The following is a 17513-nucleotide window of genomic DNA, read 5'->3' on the forward strand; positions in this document are numbered from 1 at the left end:
CTTATACACCCCCCACTAGAGCGCTCTCACCTATCTGTAGGTTTAATAATGCTTAGTTCATTTGTTGTGAGCATTGAGAAATGTATATGGTGTAAATTTTACCATTACAAGATGGAGCCCGCACTGGTTGGGAGGTTTCTAGTCCTCTGTTGATGACGATCAAGAGGTGTAACCCTTGCACGATGTCAATGTTGATTACGATAAATGTACCGGTTTGTGCGTGTGGACACACACACTGCGAAGGCAAATCGCCGAAACGCGTCTGTGGTCTAGCTTGTAGTTACTAAACTACTCTGTGGTAAAAGGAACCTCCCGAGTGCTGTCTTTCATTCCTTGGGGATTCGCCTGGATTTGATGAGCGCAATATATATATATATATATATATATATATATATATATATATATATATACACACATTCAACCAGTTCCCCGTTCTGGAGCTTGACCCTACAGAGTGGCCTCACAAAATAGGCACGGAGCAGCCCATCATTTCACCACGAAAGCAACACAACGTGAGGCCCAATACTGCTGGCAGGTTTTTATTTCAAAGTTGAAAGCAGCACCGATTCCTTTTCACCAACGTTTCGGCGCTCTGCCTTGATCACGGTAAGGAATCTATTGGAAGCAGGTGTACCCTGGCGCACTTTTTAAAATGAGAACATCACATGACTGTTGTTACATTCCTACAGGTCCCATAGTGCACTGTGAAAAGTGTTTGCCTTTCTACTGGAATTCTTCCGATATATATATATATCCATTAAAAGCTAAAACAAAAGTTAACTTTTTTGGAAGATCTTTAACTTAATTTGAAAGCGCTAAAGGAAAGGAAATCCAGATGGAATATGAATCCTTGCGGGTGATTGCTATGTAAAAATTGATCAAATCAAGATTGATAATGCACTAGGTGATCTCCGTGATTTGTACACTATTTCCAATACGTTTGTTTAAAAACATATTTTATTGGATTTCAAGGTACAGAAGGAGCCAGCGCTCGCAATGAACATTTTAAACAAGGGATACATCCAAGGTACCTGCGTTTGTGAAGACACTGGAACTCCTGCATAACATGCAGGCAATACAACATAAACATGTCACAGAGCATTTTAAACCCCACAAAATTGAGTTGATTAGGGCACGTTCGACCACCATAACATTAGTATATTTTCTAAGCTGTTCAGGGAATAGCATCTCACGAGGAAGCCATTCGAAATAGAGTGTAGTATATACAGTGTATATATTTGAATTGGATGAGGCGGTAATGCGAAGACACCGCCGCGCCAGGGGAGCTGGCCAGGGCCTCTGTCCAATTGTCAGCTGTCACGTCTGGTAAATCTCTGAGCCATGCCACCTGTGTCTTATGTATAGTAGTGTGGGAGATAGTAGTCTGCGTCTTATATTTCTGTTGCATTTTGTGTGCCTCAATGTCCCCTGTGAGCAGTCTACCTTCCAGCGGGTGAAATTCTGGCAGTCTCCAACAAGTGCAGTTGGGGGTGAAGAGCATGTCGCAATTGAAGATATTTCTTAAACTGGGACTTGTGTAGTTGAAACTCTGTCTTTACCTGGTTGAAAGATTTGAGTGTGGCTCCCCGAATAACATCACCCAAAGTAGATATTACCAACAGATCCCACTTCTGGAACCCCCCCCCCCCCCAGCGCTGCAACAGGGCATAGATATGATATGTACCATACCATAGCAGCGTCATTCCAGTCATGCAGCCTTGCCAACCCATCTGTCGTACTGCATATCTCCACATACAAATCACTACTCTACCCGCAGGCGGCATAAAATCACCAATTGTGTGGCTAATCTGAAAGAAACACATTAGTGATAGATTCCTTACCTTAGAATTACCTCCAGGCGTCATACCTGGATCGGGAAAGTTTTCGTCAGCAGTACCCCTGCACGTCGGTAGGCGTCGTTTTTCAGGCTCCGTGTACGTCGCTGGTGTCGTAGTCGCCAAGATGACGTTGCTAGAGCTACTTAGACGCTCCCACGAGCGCTGACATCAGTTCTTTCTTTTTCCGCGCCAGCAAGCGCAGATCCTGACAGAGCAGTACCCCCAGTCACTTTTTGACTAAGTTATTTTTGGGACTTTTGTCTCTGTTTTTTGAGTCTTTGACTCCTGGTGTATAGGGATGCCCGATTTTAAGTTTGTGCGTCTTGTCCCCGCATTATGTCGGTGGCGGACCCGCAGTGAGTGTCTCTACTGCCTGGAGCGCGACCACAACTCCGAGTCGTGCCCTGAATGCCGGGCCATGGTTCCAAAAACTTTGGGGGAGTGGTCCCGAAAGTTGCTGCAGGCCCGGGAGTCGGCTCCATGCCGTGCAAGGTACTGGTCCCGTGGGAGGTTGAAGGACCGGTCACGGAGCCGCCACTACCACCATTTTTCGTCGAAGTCTTTGCACTCTGAGTCAGGTAAGGCGAAGCACAAGAAGTCGAAGAAGTGTTGTCGCTCTTCATCTTCCCCTAGCTTGCCGCGTGACATGGCTGAGGGTGCAGGTGGTGCCACCCCCGCGGCTCTGGCAGAGCCTGCGCAGTCACTGACTGCCTACCCGCCCTTCCCGAGTCCGTTGGCGGCTCCAGCCCAGCTACAGGACTTCTTGTCAGCCATGGCCTGCCTTTTTAGTCCATCGGGCCCTGCCGGAATGCCTTCGGGCCCCGCGGGTATTACATCGTTGACAACTCTGGTCTCGGCACCGCAAGACCCCATGGATCCATGCATAGATCCCAGCCGATGTCGGGTGGCCTTGTACGACCTCCACTGACATCGACGTCTACGGCGCCGGACGGCTCCATGGCCGACGCCGTCCCCGGCTTCCAGCCCGACGTTGAGAGGGAGCCGGACCGGTCTCGATAGACGTTGATACCGACGCCGATGGGGAATTTCTATCCCTTTCTCCATCCGCCTCCCTCTTTTTCGCCTGCACGGCAGGTTGGGGAGGAAGGGGAGGACTGGGGGGGGGGGGATTGGGGGGGATTCTGCGGACCCTCTTGCAGCCCAGTGCGAGTTAGACCCGGACTGGTAAGAGGATTTGGAGGATGCAGGTGACATGGATTTTAGTCTAGAACCTGGCTCACTGTCTCCTTCTACCGTTGCTACGGAGGAGGGTGGCACATATTCTGTGGTGTTGCGTAGAGCAGCCGAGGCGCTCCACCTCGAGCTCCCTACGGTGGCAGTCAGGACTTACCTGACAAGTGCTCCAGCCAGCGTCTTCCTCTACGGAGCCGCTGCTGCCCTTTAATGACGCACTTTCAGACGTTCTTTTGGGCACCTGTTCCAGGCCCAACACAGGGGCTCCTGTGGATAAGAACGTGGCCCAACGCCATCGACGACCCCATTTTCCTCTCCCAACACCCGACTCCTGAGAGCTTGGTTGTCCAAGCCTCTGCGTCCCCAAGCTCATTCCCTTCCGCACCTCCCAATAGGGAATCCAAGAAACTGGAACAGTTTGGAAAGAACGGTTTACTTCTGCCAGTTCAGGGCTACGGTCTGTGAACACCGCATGCCTCATGGGCCGTTTATCTAATTCTATGTGGGACATGGTTGCGCAGGTGCTGTCTCAGTGTCCATAGGAGGCCCGGAAGGTGCTCTCCCAAGCTATTGCCGATGGCAGAGACGCAGCCAAGTTCACAATTCGTTGTGGCCCTGAAACCTCCGACTCGCTGGGCCGGGCGATTTCCATGACAGTGGCGCTACGCCGCCACGCCTGGCTGAGGACAACTGGCTTTTCCAGGGATGTGCAGAACACTCTGATGGACATGCCCTTTGATGGCACTCGCCTTATTGGCGACAAGGCAGATAGTGTGTTGGAGCGTTTTAAGGACTCACGGGCTACGGCCAAGTCCTTAGGCCTTTCGACCACACGCACTCCTTCCGCTTCTGCTTTTCGCTCCTTTCGTGGCCAAGGAAGGGGTGCTCAAACACGTTCGTTTCAGAGCCATAGTGTGATGTTTCGCTCTAGTCTTTATTGAACTCTCCTCTTTACCTGTTCTATCCCTTGTCCTCTTAGTTCCATTTAGAATGTATTTTAAATGATTTTACACAGTTACTATCTGGCTTGCTGTTGAGCTGCTGCTCAGCATCTGTTGTTGTGAATAAATCTTCTTAACAACTACTTTGGTTCCGGCTCCATCACTACAAAAAACGTGGCGACGAGGATGGGATGCGAACCCACGCGTGCAAAGCACAATGGATTAGCCCACTTGCCCAGCTAGAAACGTTACATGTAGATTGTGTGGAAGGTTGGGTCATTTCGCCAAAGTTTGTCAGAATGCAAAACGAAATGCTTCTCTTTCTCAACCTAACAAACAATGGAATAGTAACAATAATCCCACTTCTGTTGCATTTGTTTCTGACTACAACCAAGACGACACCTCCAATATTCAAGATGATTTAAGAGATATGATTTCTGTTGTTGTTGTTGTAAATGTGGATGATCCGGAAAGTGAATGTGTGGATCCGTACACTGATATTGGCATTGGTGATAAAGTAGTTTGCCTATTGGTAGACTCGGGTGCCAGGATGACTCAAGAACTTTTTGAAGAAGTATGGGGTGATCGCAAACTCTTTCCCCCTGACAGGTCTCCTCTTAATTACGAGGGTAGAAGGATTGAACTCAAAGGTTATTTTGAAGACTCTCTCGAATTCAGAGGGAGGAGAATTTTTGGCAAAGTGTATGTTTCCATCAAAGGGTTAAACATCCTTGGTTGGTTCCATCAGGGTTTGTTAAAGATGGTTCTCCGTCCTGGCACTAAAGATCCCATCTCTGTTGTCCAAACGGATAGTCTGTCCACCATAAGTAACAATGTCACTGTTCTTAATGATGATTTTGTCAACAAATTAGTTAAGGATTTTCCTACTATTTTTAGCAACAAGTTGGGTGAAGTGAAGGGGTTTAAGCACACCATTCGTGTCAAAGACAATACCATCCCCATTAAACACAAACTGAGGAAGGTCCCCTTCAGTGTGAGAGAACAACTGGAAACGGAGTTGTTTGGTCTGTGTAGTAAAGGGATAATTGAACCCATTGAGTCCTCTCTTTGGCTTTCTCCCTTAGTGGTCGCTAAAAAAAAGAGTGGGGAACTTCGTGTCTGTGTCGATTTACGCAGTTTAAATAAGAACATCTGGGTAGATTCCTTTCCACTCCCTAAAATCCCCGATATGTTGTCACTCATTGATGGTTCCAAGTGGTTTAGCAAGTTAGATTTGGCATCTGCGTACCACCAGGTGGTTCTGGATCCAGCTTCCAGACACTTCACTGCCTTTGTATCCCCTGTAGGTTCCTTTCAGTACTGTCGTATGCCCTTTGGGTTAGCCTCTGCGGCAGCAGTCTTCCAGAGGATCATGACTAATATTTTGAAAGGTATCAGTGGAGTCGTTGTTTTTCAAGATGACGTGCTCATTCATGGTATTACCTGTAATGCTCATGACGAGATTTTGAACAAGGTCTTAAAAGCGTTGTGTGATGCTGGTGTTGTCTTAAAGAAAGAGAAATGTGTTTTCAGGGCACGAAAGGTAGAGTATCTTGGTCATTTTTTGTCTGAGCACGGGGTGGAACTTAGGCCTGGCCTAGTCAAAGCAATAGTTGATAGCCCTGCACCTAAGGACAAAAGTGGTTTGAAGTCATTCATTGGGCTTTGTGAGTTTTACGCCAGGTTCATACCAGATTATGCCTCTAGGGTTCAACCCTTGTCCAACATGCTAAAAAGAGAAGTTCCTTTTTTATGGGATGCCAGTTGCGAGAGAGTGTTTTCCCGGATTAAGCAAGAATTAGTCAGTTCTAAAGTTTTAAAACCTTTTAATCCCAATGCTATGTGTACCATAACCGTAGATGCTAGTGGGCTAGGTTTGGGGGCCGTCCTCACTCAGGAAGTTGATGGTGTAGAGCAGACCCTTGGTTACGCTTCGAGAGTTCTCCGTGGTGCTGAATCCAATTTTGCTGTGATCGAAAAGGAACTGCTGGTGGGCAATAAGAAAATTCAATCCCTACATCTGGGGTAAGCATTTCCGTTTGAGGACCGACCACAGTCCTCTGGTTTGCATTCTGACTGGTGTCCGTATCAAGGAACACTCCACAAGAATTGCGAGACTTTCTACCAAACTGCTCCAATATGATTTTGAGGTTACCTACATACCAGGCAGCAAAAACACAAGAGCGGATTATTTTTCAAGGAATCCCATTGACGTTGATTGTGAAGGTGATTGGGAGGAGGATTATGATGAGGAAGATTGTTTTGTTGCTTTTGTTGGTTTGGATGATATGCGTTCCATCAGTGAAGCAGAGTGGAGGGAACATTTGTCTAATGACGTTCTTCTCAATGAGGAAGTTAGATATGTCAAAGACGGGTGGCCCAAAGAGAAGAATGTTCATTTTTCTCTTCAAACTTTTGTCAAAGTTTCTGATGAACTCTCTATTGAGGGAGGTTTACTCATGCGTGGCGATAGGCTCATCCCTCCTGGTGACCTCAGAATCAGGATTGTCAAAGGTGCGCATGAGGGTCATCTGGGTAAGACATTAACCAAGAGAAGGGTTAGAGAACACTACTGGTGGCCCCCAATGGATCAAGAAATTGATACTCTCGTTGAGGAATGTGTGGTGTGTTCAAGTGCTGAGAAATGTTTGAAGGTAGGTTCCCCTCCATTGCAGCCCATTCCTTTCCCTGACAGACCCTGGGAAAAAGTAGGTATCGATTTAGTAGGTCCCTTCTATTTACTTCCTTTCTCTTCTAGGTTTGCTATAGTTGCTGTCGACTACTACTCAAAATGGCCGGAGGTCCGTTTTGTTAGTGAGGCTAATTCCAAGAATGTTATTGACTTCCTAAAGGACCTGTTTTTACGTGAAGGTTTTCCTTCCTCCATTGTAAGTGATAATGGGTCCCAATTTATCAGTCAGGAGTTTAACTCTTTTGTGTGCCAAAGTGGTATTGATCATTTGAGGAGTGCTCTTTATCACCCTCAAACGAACGGTCTTGTTGAGCGTATGAACAGGGTTCTCAACAATTGTATTCAGTGGGCTATTGCCCAACACTGTCATGTACCCAATGCTGTTAGATCCATGTTGTGGTTCTATCGTACCACGCCCCATTCCTCTACCAAAGTTTCTCCTGTTGAGTTGTTGCGTGGGAGGAAACCATGTTCTAAAGTTTGTCCTGGGTGGATGTCACGTTGGGTTAAGCTGAACTCCCTCGACAATGTGGATGAGGTTGCTAGGTCTAGCGTGATGAATGCCCAGTCCAAACAAAAAAAGGATTTTGATTCCAGGAAGAAAGTTGTTTCTCAGGGATTCATGGTTGGTGATAAAATTCGTGTTAAATTACCTGTTCACACCACTAAAGGTAGTCCAAAGTTTTCTGAACCTTTTGTCATCGACAAAGTTTGTGGCAATTCTGTGAGAGTGAATATGAGGCACTGGTGGAATGCTGCCAGAGTTCTCAAAGTTGGTGATCCCAATGTTAATCACCTTACATCTGAAGGTAGATCTGTTTTGCCTTCTACTTCATCTGATAGCTTGTCTTCTTCTTCTCTTGTTTCTGTTGAACCTCGCAGGAGTGTCCGTACTCGTTTTGTTCCCGCAAGGTATCGCTGATGTTTTTCTTTTCTTTTGTGTTTTGTTATTTCTTTTCTTGACTTGCTCTTTTCCTGTTTTCCTTCTTTCTCACTAGGTGTTCTCTCTGTTTCTTTTTTGCTCTTTATCTTTGTTTTAGAGGAGAGAGGATGGTGTGATGTTTCGCTCTAGTCTTTATTGAACTCTCCTCTTTACCTGTTCTATCCCTTGTCCTCTTAGTTCCATTTAGAATGTATTATAAATGATTTTACACAGTTACTATCTGGCTTGCTGTTGAGCTGCTGCGCAGCATCTGTTGTTGTGAATAAATCTTCTTAACAACTACTTTGGTTCCGGCTTCATCACTACACATAGGCCTGCGTAGCAACAGTCTCAGCGCAGCTGCAGACGTGGGACCCACCAAGGTGGGTCACGGGGCCAGCGGGCGGGTCAGTCCACCACCTACCCTGCCACCACTGCCTCCAAACCTTCCTAGTCCGGTGTTTCAGGCTCACCAAACGCCAGTGGGTGGCAGGATTCGTCATCACCTTCCCCACTGGCGCACCATCACTTCGGACAGGTGGGTTCTGCAGATAGTCCGACAGGGCTACTCCCTCCCCTTCGAGACTACCCCTCCAGCCATGCCACCTCAGTACCACTGCATGTCGGGGGATCACTTGGCACTTCTTCAGCAGGAAGTTCCGACCCTCTTGGCCAAGGGGACAATCGAGCGCGTTCCGACACCATAAGCAGGTTGTGGTTGTTACTCCCACTACTTCCTGGTTCCAAAAAAGGACAAGGGCCTGCATCCTATCTTAGACGTTCGGAACGTCACTCGCTTCCTCTGGAAGGAGAAGTTCAATATGCTCACACTTGCTCAAGTCTTGTCTGCCCTAGACCCACAAGACTGGTTGGTAGCGTTCGACTTGCAGGACGCTTATTTTCATATCCCCGTCCTGGCAGCCCACAGGCGTTACCTGCGGTTTACTGTAGGCCACGAGCATTTTCGGTTCACTGTGCTCCCTTTTGGCCTTACCAGCCCCCCTCGGGTGTTCACGAAGGTGATGGCGGTGGTCGCAGCTCATCTGCGCAGATCAAGGGTTTCAGTCTTCCCCTATACTGACGACTGGCTGTTGAAGGCGGGCTCGCCCAAGGCAGTCGTCCCCCACCTCCAGACTACGGCCGTCCTCCTGCATTTGCTGGGTTTCTCCCTCAACGTGCCGAAGTCGCACCTGATTCCCTCTCAGAAGCTCCTTTTCATCGGAGCAGTTCTGGACACAACACAGTTTCGGGTTAATCCTCCCGCACAGCGAGTCCGAGATATTCGGGCTATGATTCTGATCTTTCGGCCCTTGTCCTGGGTTTTGGTCAGGATGACCTTGAGGCTGCTGGGCCTCATGGCCTCCTGCAGACCCTTCATGCTAGATGGCATATGTGGGCTCTGAAGTGGGACCCGAAATTCCAGTGGGCACATCATCAGGGGGACCTGTCCGAGTACATCCAGATCTCAGGGCACTGCGCAACAGTTGCAGTGGGGGCTCATGAACCAACGTTGGGTCAGCGGCAGATCCCTCTCTTCTCCCTTCCCCAACCGGAGCACACAGTGGTGACAGATGCGTCCGTCTCGGGATGGGGCGGCCACATGGGAGAGGCGGAGATCAGAGGCCTCTGGTCTCCGGCGGAGTCCAGGCTCCATGTTAACCTTCTGGAGCTCTGGGCGATCCTACTTGAACTGAAAGCATTCCTTCCCTCTGTCAAGGGGAGAGTAGTGCAGGTGTTCACAGACAACACCACTGCCATGTGGTATTGCAACAAGCATGGTGGAGTGGGGGTCATGGACCCTATGTTAGGATGCTCTTCGTCTCTGGACATGGCTAGACCGGCACGGCATTTCCTTGACGGTTCAACACTAGGCAGGTCCTTTGAACGCCAGTGTGGACGAACTCAGCCACAGGTGCATGATGGATCACGAATGGCGTCTTCACTCGAAGGTGGCGCAAGGTCTCTTTCAACAGTGGGGAGAGCCTTGGTTAGATCTATTCACCACCGAAGAGAACGCGCAATGTAATCACTTCTGCGCGTTGGAATTTCGAAGGTGGCACTCACTCGGTGATGCTTTTTGTCACAAGTAGAGCTGCGGTCTATTGCATGCCTTTCCACCTATACCACTTCTACACAGAGTGCTGAAGAAGATCAGGCGCGACCAAGCCCAAGTCAATCTTGTGGTCCCGGACTGGGCTTGAAGAGTTTGGTATCCCGAGGTCGTCAGTATGAGCATGGATCCCCCGATCTGACTGCCTCTTCAGAAGGATTTTCTGTTGCAGCAGCAGGGGACGGTCCTCCACCCCAACCTGTCCAGCCTCCACCTACATGCGTGGAGATTGAGCGGCAACAGTTAACTCCTTTTGACTTGCCTCCTGAAGTCTCTGATATCATTCTGGCAGCCAGGCGTCCCTCTACTAAATCGGTATACGCCTGCAAGTGGAACAAATTTGTGGCATGGTGCACAGCAAAGGCTGTGGATCCCCTTTCTGCCGCTCTTTCAGAAGTCCTTTTGTTCCTTCTTTCTCTGGCCCAGCAGGGCTCTGCCCTGGGCACTATTAAGGGCTATCTTGCTGTAATTTCGGCCTTTCTCAGGCTCCCTGATCAGCCCTCTCTTTTTAAGTCCCCTGTGAATAGATTTCTCAAAGGCATTACTCACCTTTTCCCTCCTATCTGAGATGCAATTTGATGCTCTGTTGTGTGTTGCCGTGAGAGAACGCCCCCCCTGCCCGCCCGCCCGCTCATTACAGACGTCGCTTGAGAAGCAGTGGAGAAGCGTCGGAAGCACTACCCCCTCGCCCTCACGTCACGCACTAGGTAGCTGCAGTACCCCTATCGGCACCCGCACCAGCGTCATCGCCTACGAGGTCGGAAGGAGGAGCAGAAGCGGTAGGGAGAGACGCGGAAACGAGAACACAGTGAGCCGTGCCGGCTGGCAGTGGCTGAGGAGCTTCGTTGCTGAAAAACATCATACCGCGACCTGAAGGGACAGGGCACGTGGCGTGGGCGTGGAGGCAGAGTCCTTACACACACAACAAAGGTAAGTGGAGGGGTGGTGAAGGAAGGAGGAGAAGTGAAAGCCTCTTTGGGCTCGGGACCCCTGGGACACCTGGGACTGTCAAACTAATGGTGGCAATTGTATTTAACCCCCAAAATTCCCACACTTAACTACACTCAACTATAGTGAGAGTGGAGCTGGGCGCCTCTGTCAGAGACCAAAAGTGATTGGGGATTTGGCGCCGGGCACTCTGTTGGACTAATTAATCAGTTGCTGGTTGCTCCTTAATAGTGTAAAGTAACCCTGCACTTGAGGAGCTTGGTGGAGCTTGTAATGGTGGACAGTGTTTCCTCTGGCAGTAATGACCAAAGCCATGTAGTGATGAAGCGGACCATTGAGCAGCCTTCGCATCCTTCTGGAAGCCCCACGAAATGCAGGTTATTGTGGCGGGCTCGGCCTTCCATGTCTTCCACTCGTGAGGCTGTCTCCTGGGCCACCACCACCTGTTTGTTCACTTTTTTTGGGAGAGCTGATACCTGGTCCTCAACTGTTGAGTAGCAAGTTTCCGCCTCTGTGATTTGATCCACCGCATTTCGAAGGTCCTGCCTCAACAGGGCTTACTCGGATCCTACCGCTCCAATTTTGAGTCCAGGGCATTTCGTGCGTCCATAATGGCATCCAGGAGTGCCGCGTTGTCCGGTACCGTTCCACCGGCCTCTCCTCCGCTAGCCCCACCAGGGGGTGTTGTGTACAGGTCTAGGGTACTTTGTTTAGGGCCTGCACCGCCCTGCTTATCTTTGCATATATTGACCGGGGACGTACTGCCAGCCACCAGACTACAGCTGGCAGCTGGAATGTGACCGGGTGGCAGTTTCTTTTGGCTGTATTACGATAGTCGGTTGACCTTCTTGTTAGCAGCTGGTGGGTCTCCCAAGAGCTGGGCCTCACGGATTCCGACCACCCCGGGCAGCAAGCCGCACCAAGCCTAGCTCAGCCGCTTCTGTGACCCGAGGTAACCAGCCAAGCGGTCCCCCTATCAGGACCCTGACCCGAGGTCTTCCCCCACAGGATAATTTGCGTTGATCAAGCATAGAAAAGCCCCCCACCTTCGTATCCCAGGAGCTGCCATCTGCAATCGGGCCTGGAACCAGTTCTGAAGAGGTCTGTTGGACCATCTGAGACCCCCTCCACCCCAGGCAGGCGCTCCTTCACTCTGAGCTAATTTCAATATGGGGGGCCGCAGCCCAAGGCCAAGAACGTGGATGCACCCCGAAGCTGAACTCTCCAACAGATCAAGTGTGCTTGTGGCCCCACAAGGGGTGCACGCTTCTCTTCCACGTAGCAGACTCCGTGTGGAGTTTCCCGAGAGGCCAACCAGGCGTGCTGTCCCTTGTGAAGCATCAGAGCCCCGGGCGATATTGGCATCCAGGCCCTGCTCCTCCATGATTTTATGGCCTACGCCGTCCGATGCAGTGTGTTCAAGTAATCCCCCTTGCTGGCCCCGGGACACGCCTCGGACCTCAATAGTCTGGCCTGAGCTTCTCCAGATTCTGCCCAGTCCACCCTCAGCAGGGGGAGTCCGCAGTGTCCGCCGCACCTGCGGCCAGACGAGTGCCTCACCTGCTGAAGCTGCAGAGCTGTCCCCGGGTAACGCTGACCGTGCCCCTGCACTGGCCCATTTCCGGGTCCCCGATGTCCTTCTTGCATAGTTAAGTGGATCACTGCCGCCAGCCGAATCCCAAGGCACTGCCACCCCAGCTGGCCCAGGCCTGAGTCCCGCCGCAACCAGCGCTGCACTTAGCTTGCGGCCGATCTTCTTCACAGTCGCTCGTCTCCTCTGCCCGAAGTCAGTGGGAGGTTAGTTGTTCTGTTTGGTGACAGGATTCTGAAGGATTATGCGGTTTTATGGCATAGATGAGCGGAGCCTCATTAAAGTGGGTCCGCCATGTTGGCTATCGTAGTCATGCCCCCAAATTCGGTATTTTTTAATAGTTCCATGCTTTAATGATTCAAATATCATGGGCGACTGGCTTAGTAGAAACAGCCCAGTAAGCTTAAATGGGCATTCAGACCTGCCAGCTGGAAAGATGTTCCAGTCGGGGTCTTTTTAATGCCCAATATAAAATATATAGGACTCCTGGTTTTATGATATTTATTTTTTTAACATTTCTGTATTTATCCATATTTATTTTTGGGTAATTGTATTCATCCACATTTATTATGTCACAAGCAAAAGAAGACACTGCAGCTAGTTTTTTCTCATTTATTTAAATAGACAATGCACACATACTCGGTTGGCATAGGTAAATGTAAACAATATATTAATCTGAAAACGTTGCCATTGAAGTACACGTACATCTGCATTTCAAGAGACTTTGAGGACATTGAGGCTCTTTCTGATTTGTTAATGAAATGAAGACCACTGAAAACACATTCAATATTTGCTGATGAAACTGGAATGGCCATAAGATTCAAGGAAAGATTACACAGTTTTGGCCATTCTTGCTTACGCCAGTATGTCATTGCACTGATATATTTTTGTGGAATATAGTGCATTTAATATTTGTTAAATTCTTCTTACACAACATTCATTACATCATCCCACTTGCATCCCACTTTCTTTTCAGTATTACTTTCAAATTATTCATCCCTTTTATAAGGACAGTTTTTTTGTGGTAACATTCGCAATAAAGTGGTGATCATTCAGTCTTGCTTACAGTCCTGCTCAAATGCCAAAGTCATGTCATGTCAAGTCAAGTCATGTCATCATCTATGGCTGAATATATTTGGTGAACATATTTCTTCTGATTCTCCTACCATTACCTTCATTGTAAACAATGTGCTTCTGAAGTTGGGTAAATCATGGCATGACTTCTGAAGCACATTGTTTACAATTAAGGCAATTGTAGCAGAATTACACTCATCAGATACAGTGATGTCAACAAAGGCTTAGCGGTGATGCTTTTCTTCATCGGTGTAATATGTAACCTGTGTTCCAATGACTGGGTAACTGTGCACCTCTTGTCACAATAACCGAGCTCCTCAGGATCCCTCTCCTAGCTTCCCCACACTCTGGCTATATATGTATACACAGAGTGTAGAGGAAGTCAAGTGAGGGATAGGGTAGGGTAGGAACAGCGGTGGAAAGGGATACCTGAAACAAAACAAGCAAACAATTAATAATATGCAAAACCCTAGCTACTCTCATGTAATTCTCACTAGATTATATCCATACCTAATGTAGGTTATTTCCTGAGGTGAACCCTTCCTCTCTCTCCCTCTCTATGGCAAGATGCTTCTCTCACCGAAGGGAAGTTTCTATACCTAAAAGTCAAAGCACACGTTAGTAACCTCACAATAACACAGTACCAGACTTTTACATAACTGCTAATCATCCACATACGTACCCTCTGTCACACACCCTTTAATCCAAAAGGAAAGCCAACTCCAGCACCAGGAAATGTTCTCTGTGCCGGATATCCCTTATAAGGTAAGCAACAAGGATCACAAACATTTTTGAAAATACTGTTCCTTGAAAGTTCTGAAAACAGAGTGTCAAATTAAGTACTCCAAGTAATAACTAGCCGCCCCAGCATTACAGTCCGTTATACTTGTGTTTGCGTTCCACCAAATAATAAAAGAAAATAAAGTCTCTTTCCCCGACATCCACTTTGGATGCCCAGGAAGATTACCGGACCTCTGGATGCACCAAAACTTCAAGGACAAGGAAGGAGCCCCAACAGGAACAGAAGGCCGGTCCTCAGATAAACATGCTGTCTTCCTTTTCTTTACCGCGGCCGCGAGTAAAGATAGTTGACATGGGGGAAATGTTGAAACACTCCTGCTGCAGCCTCAAGCGGAGTATGGTCAAAGACACAGGCGTTCACGCATTGTGGGGGCCGTTGTGGAGATTAAGCAAGCTATTGCCCAGAGTTGCAGAGTGGGACTCCATGATTGGAATAGGCACCGAGGCGAGAATGATCAGGTCCGTGGAATTTTTTGAGCCCAAGACCCGCCGAGGCGGGTAATTGAACCCTGGTCCCGGGCTAGACCACTGCATCAGGGTCTGCCGCTCTAACCATTGAGCCACACTTCTCCAATAAGGACCTATGTACTGGGGGTGGAATATGCTGCGATATCGGAAGCGTATATTCTTTGTTGAAAGCCAGACTCTGTCACCCACCTGATACGTAGGACCCTCCTGACGATGACGATCAGCCCATTTCTTGTAGGAAGTTTTGGCTTGATCCAGATGAATTTGGATTCGCCGGTCAATTTTCAGGAGAGCTTTCACTTGAGCCGACACTGTCGAATGGTTTTGTACTTCGCTAGGAACAACCAAAGGCAAGGTGTTGGCATGGAAACTGGTGTTTAGCCCGAAAAGGGGTTTCCCCAATTGAACTATGCCACGCATTGTTATAGGACAGTTCAGTGAACCACAACAAAGACACCAAGGATATTGCAGCTTCATCAGCTTAGCATCTAAAATATTTCTTTATAGTTTGATTCAATCGTTCCGTTTGTCCATCTGTCTGGGGATGAAAACTGGTTGACAGAGCATCTTCCATATGCAGCACATTACACCACTTGTGCCAGAATCGGGCAATGAACTGAGGAACTCTAGCTGAGATGATGACCCTAGGAATCCCATGCAATCGAACCACAGGGGTCAACAGCAGCTGGGCGGTCTGACTCGCCGTAGGTAGGTTTTTGCACGGGATGAAATGGCCCATCTTCGTCAGGCTATCGACAACCAACAAAATAGCGTTGCATCCCTGGTCTGTCGGTAGACCCAGTATAAAATCCAAACTGATCATTTGCCATGGTTGAGACAGGGTGGGCAGTGGCATAAGCTTTCTTTCGCTCTTGGTCTGTTCCCCCTTAACTCGGGCACATGTCTCACATTGTCCCACCCAAAGTTCCACATCCTTGGACATGCCTTCCCACCAGAACTGGAGCTGCACCAGGTGCAACGTTTTCTTATGTCCAGGATGACCTGCTAGTACCGCGTCATGGCACCAGTTGAACGCCTTCAACCGCAGGTTGTGGGTAGGCAAATACAGTTTATTATCATGCATAGGAACACCGTGTTTGAGGGTTCGATGAACATTTTGCTTCACCCATATCTGCCACTGGGCTGGAGACCAGTTGTTGGCGACTTGTTCAAGGAATTGGGACCCGTGTGGTCTGAGCTGCTGAAGGGAGAAGCCCCCGTGCAATACTGAACCCTGGGGCCGAAGGTGAGACATGCATGAGGCCGGTGAGGAGCCTAGAGGTGGCGTGGGGGGGCCTGCAGAGCGGATCACACTGTCTGGGGCCAGGGACCGAAATGCGTATAATCTAAGTACCGGGACGGAGGCCAGCGCGAGACCAGTGAGGCGCTACCTGCCTGCATCTCAGCTGAAAGCGTCTGGACGGAGAGCGGGTGCCGCCCAAGGGGCGGACTGCACAGCCAGTGGCCTGGGGCTAACGCCCAGTAGCGGAGGTGGGGAGCCTCCCCCAGACAACAACGACTTCCCCCTGGCCCGGCGGGGACATGTGGCGCGTCTGTGGCCCTGGGGGGTTTGCTTCGCGCTTTGGCGGAGGACCAGCCAACTGCGGGAGAGGGGCCGAAATCAAACAGCGGAGTTCGCTGGGAAGGTCGGTGCTGGAGAATATCGGCTCCAGTCGACGGAAGGGGTGGCCTGTGAGATATCGACGGCACTGAGGCCTCTGGGGGTGAGACAGACCACCTCAAAGATACCACTCCCCCGCTGAACTGCTTGGGTCATCGTCATTTCCCTGTTGGGGAGGGCACCGGGATGCGCCCTAGCACAGCTGTGCTGGAAATGGGAAAAGACCGGCCTGTAAGAGGAGCCCAAACAAATAAAATAATGCAATACACCAGGGGTCTCCAAACCGGTCCTGGAGGGCCGGATCCATGCCAGATTTTTTAAATTCTTACATGTATCTCAATGGGGATATCCCAAAAATCTGGCATGGATCCGGCCCTCCAGGACCGGTTTGGGGACCCCTGCAATACACGGTTCCGGGCCCGACTTCTGTGGACCGCCTTAGAACAGACCTAGAACAGGGGACCCCCCAGGACTCGGGACAAGGCCGGCATTTTGGATGCGATCCGTGACTCCAGGGTGGCGCTAGAAACCAAAATGGACGGGATGACCATGGACATTAACCATTTGCGCCTAGATCTCGGGAAGGTGGCGGACAAAGTTACCTCTACGGAGGGGGACCTGAGTGCTCTGCAAACCGAAGTCCGTCAGCTGAGGGAGACGGTAACAGCTCTCCAGGATCACACGGCCCGGCTGGAGGACCGGGCAGAAGATGCAGAAGGGTGATCAAGAAGGAACAATCTTCGTTTCTTGGGATTTCCGAAAAAAAACGGAAGGGCCGACGGCGGCCCTATTTCTCGAAGACTGGATTGGCACAGCATTCCCGAACCTATTACTCTCCAAGATGTTTGCAGTGGAGAGGGCTCACAGATCTCTTGGGCCGCCACTGAAACCAGGATCCCCGCTTAGAGCTATAATAGCACGACTGTTCAACTTCAGAGACCTGGACGTGATCCTACAACACATTCGCCCCACGGGCCCGCCCAGATTTGAAAATCCTGACATCCATATATACCCAGACTATACTAAAAAGGTGCAAGAACTGCTGAATTACTTCCTGGGTGTCAAACGCAGGATGCGAAGCCACAATATTAAATACAGCTTAATGTTCCCGGCCAGCCTCAGAGTACAATACGGAGACAGGACACACTTCTTTGGTAACCCGTCAGAGGCAGCTGATTGGATGGATTGCTGGGCTTTGCCGGCCAAGACCAAAACCAGGGCTGGCAGGAACAGAGACGCCGGAGGGGTTGGCGACGGAACCAGCAACGTCGAGATGAGGAGCAGCAACCGAGGGAACGTGATTTGGCAGATGG

This window comes from Lissotriton vulgaris, chromosome 7 (assembly GCF_964263255.1).
Source record: "Lissotriton vulgaris chromosome 7, aLisVul1.2, whole genome shotgun sequence".
Classification (NCBI taxonomy): Eukaryota; Metazoa; Chordata; class Amphibia; order Caudata; family Salamandridae; genus Lissotriton; species Lissotriton vulgaris.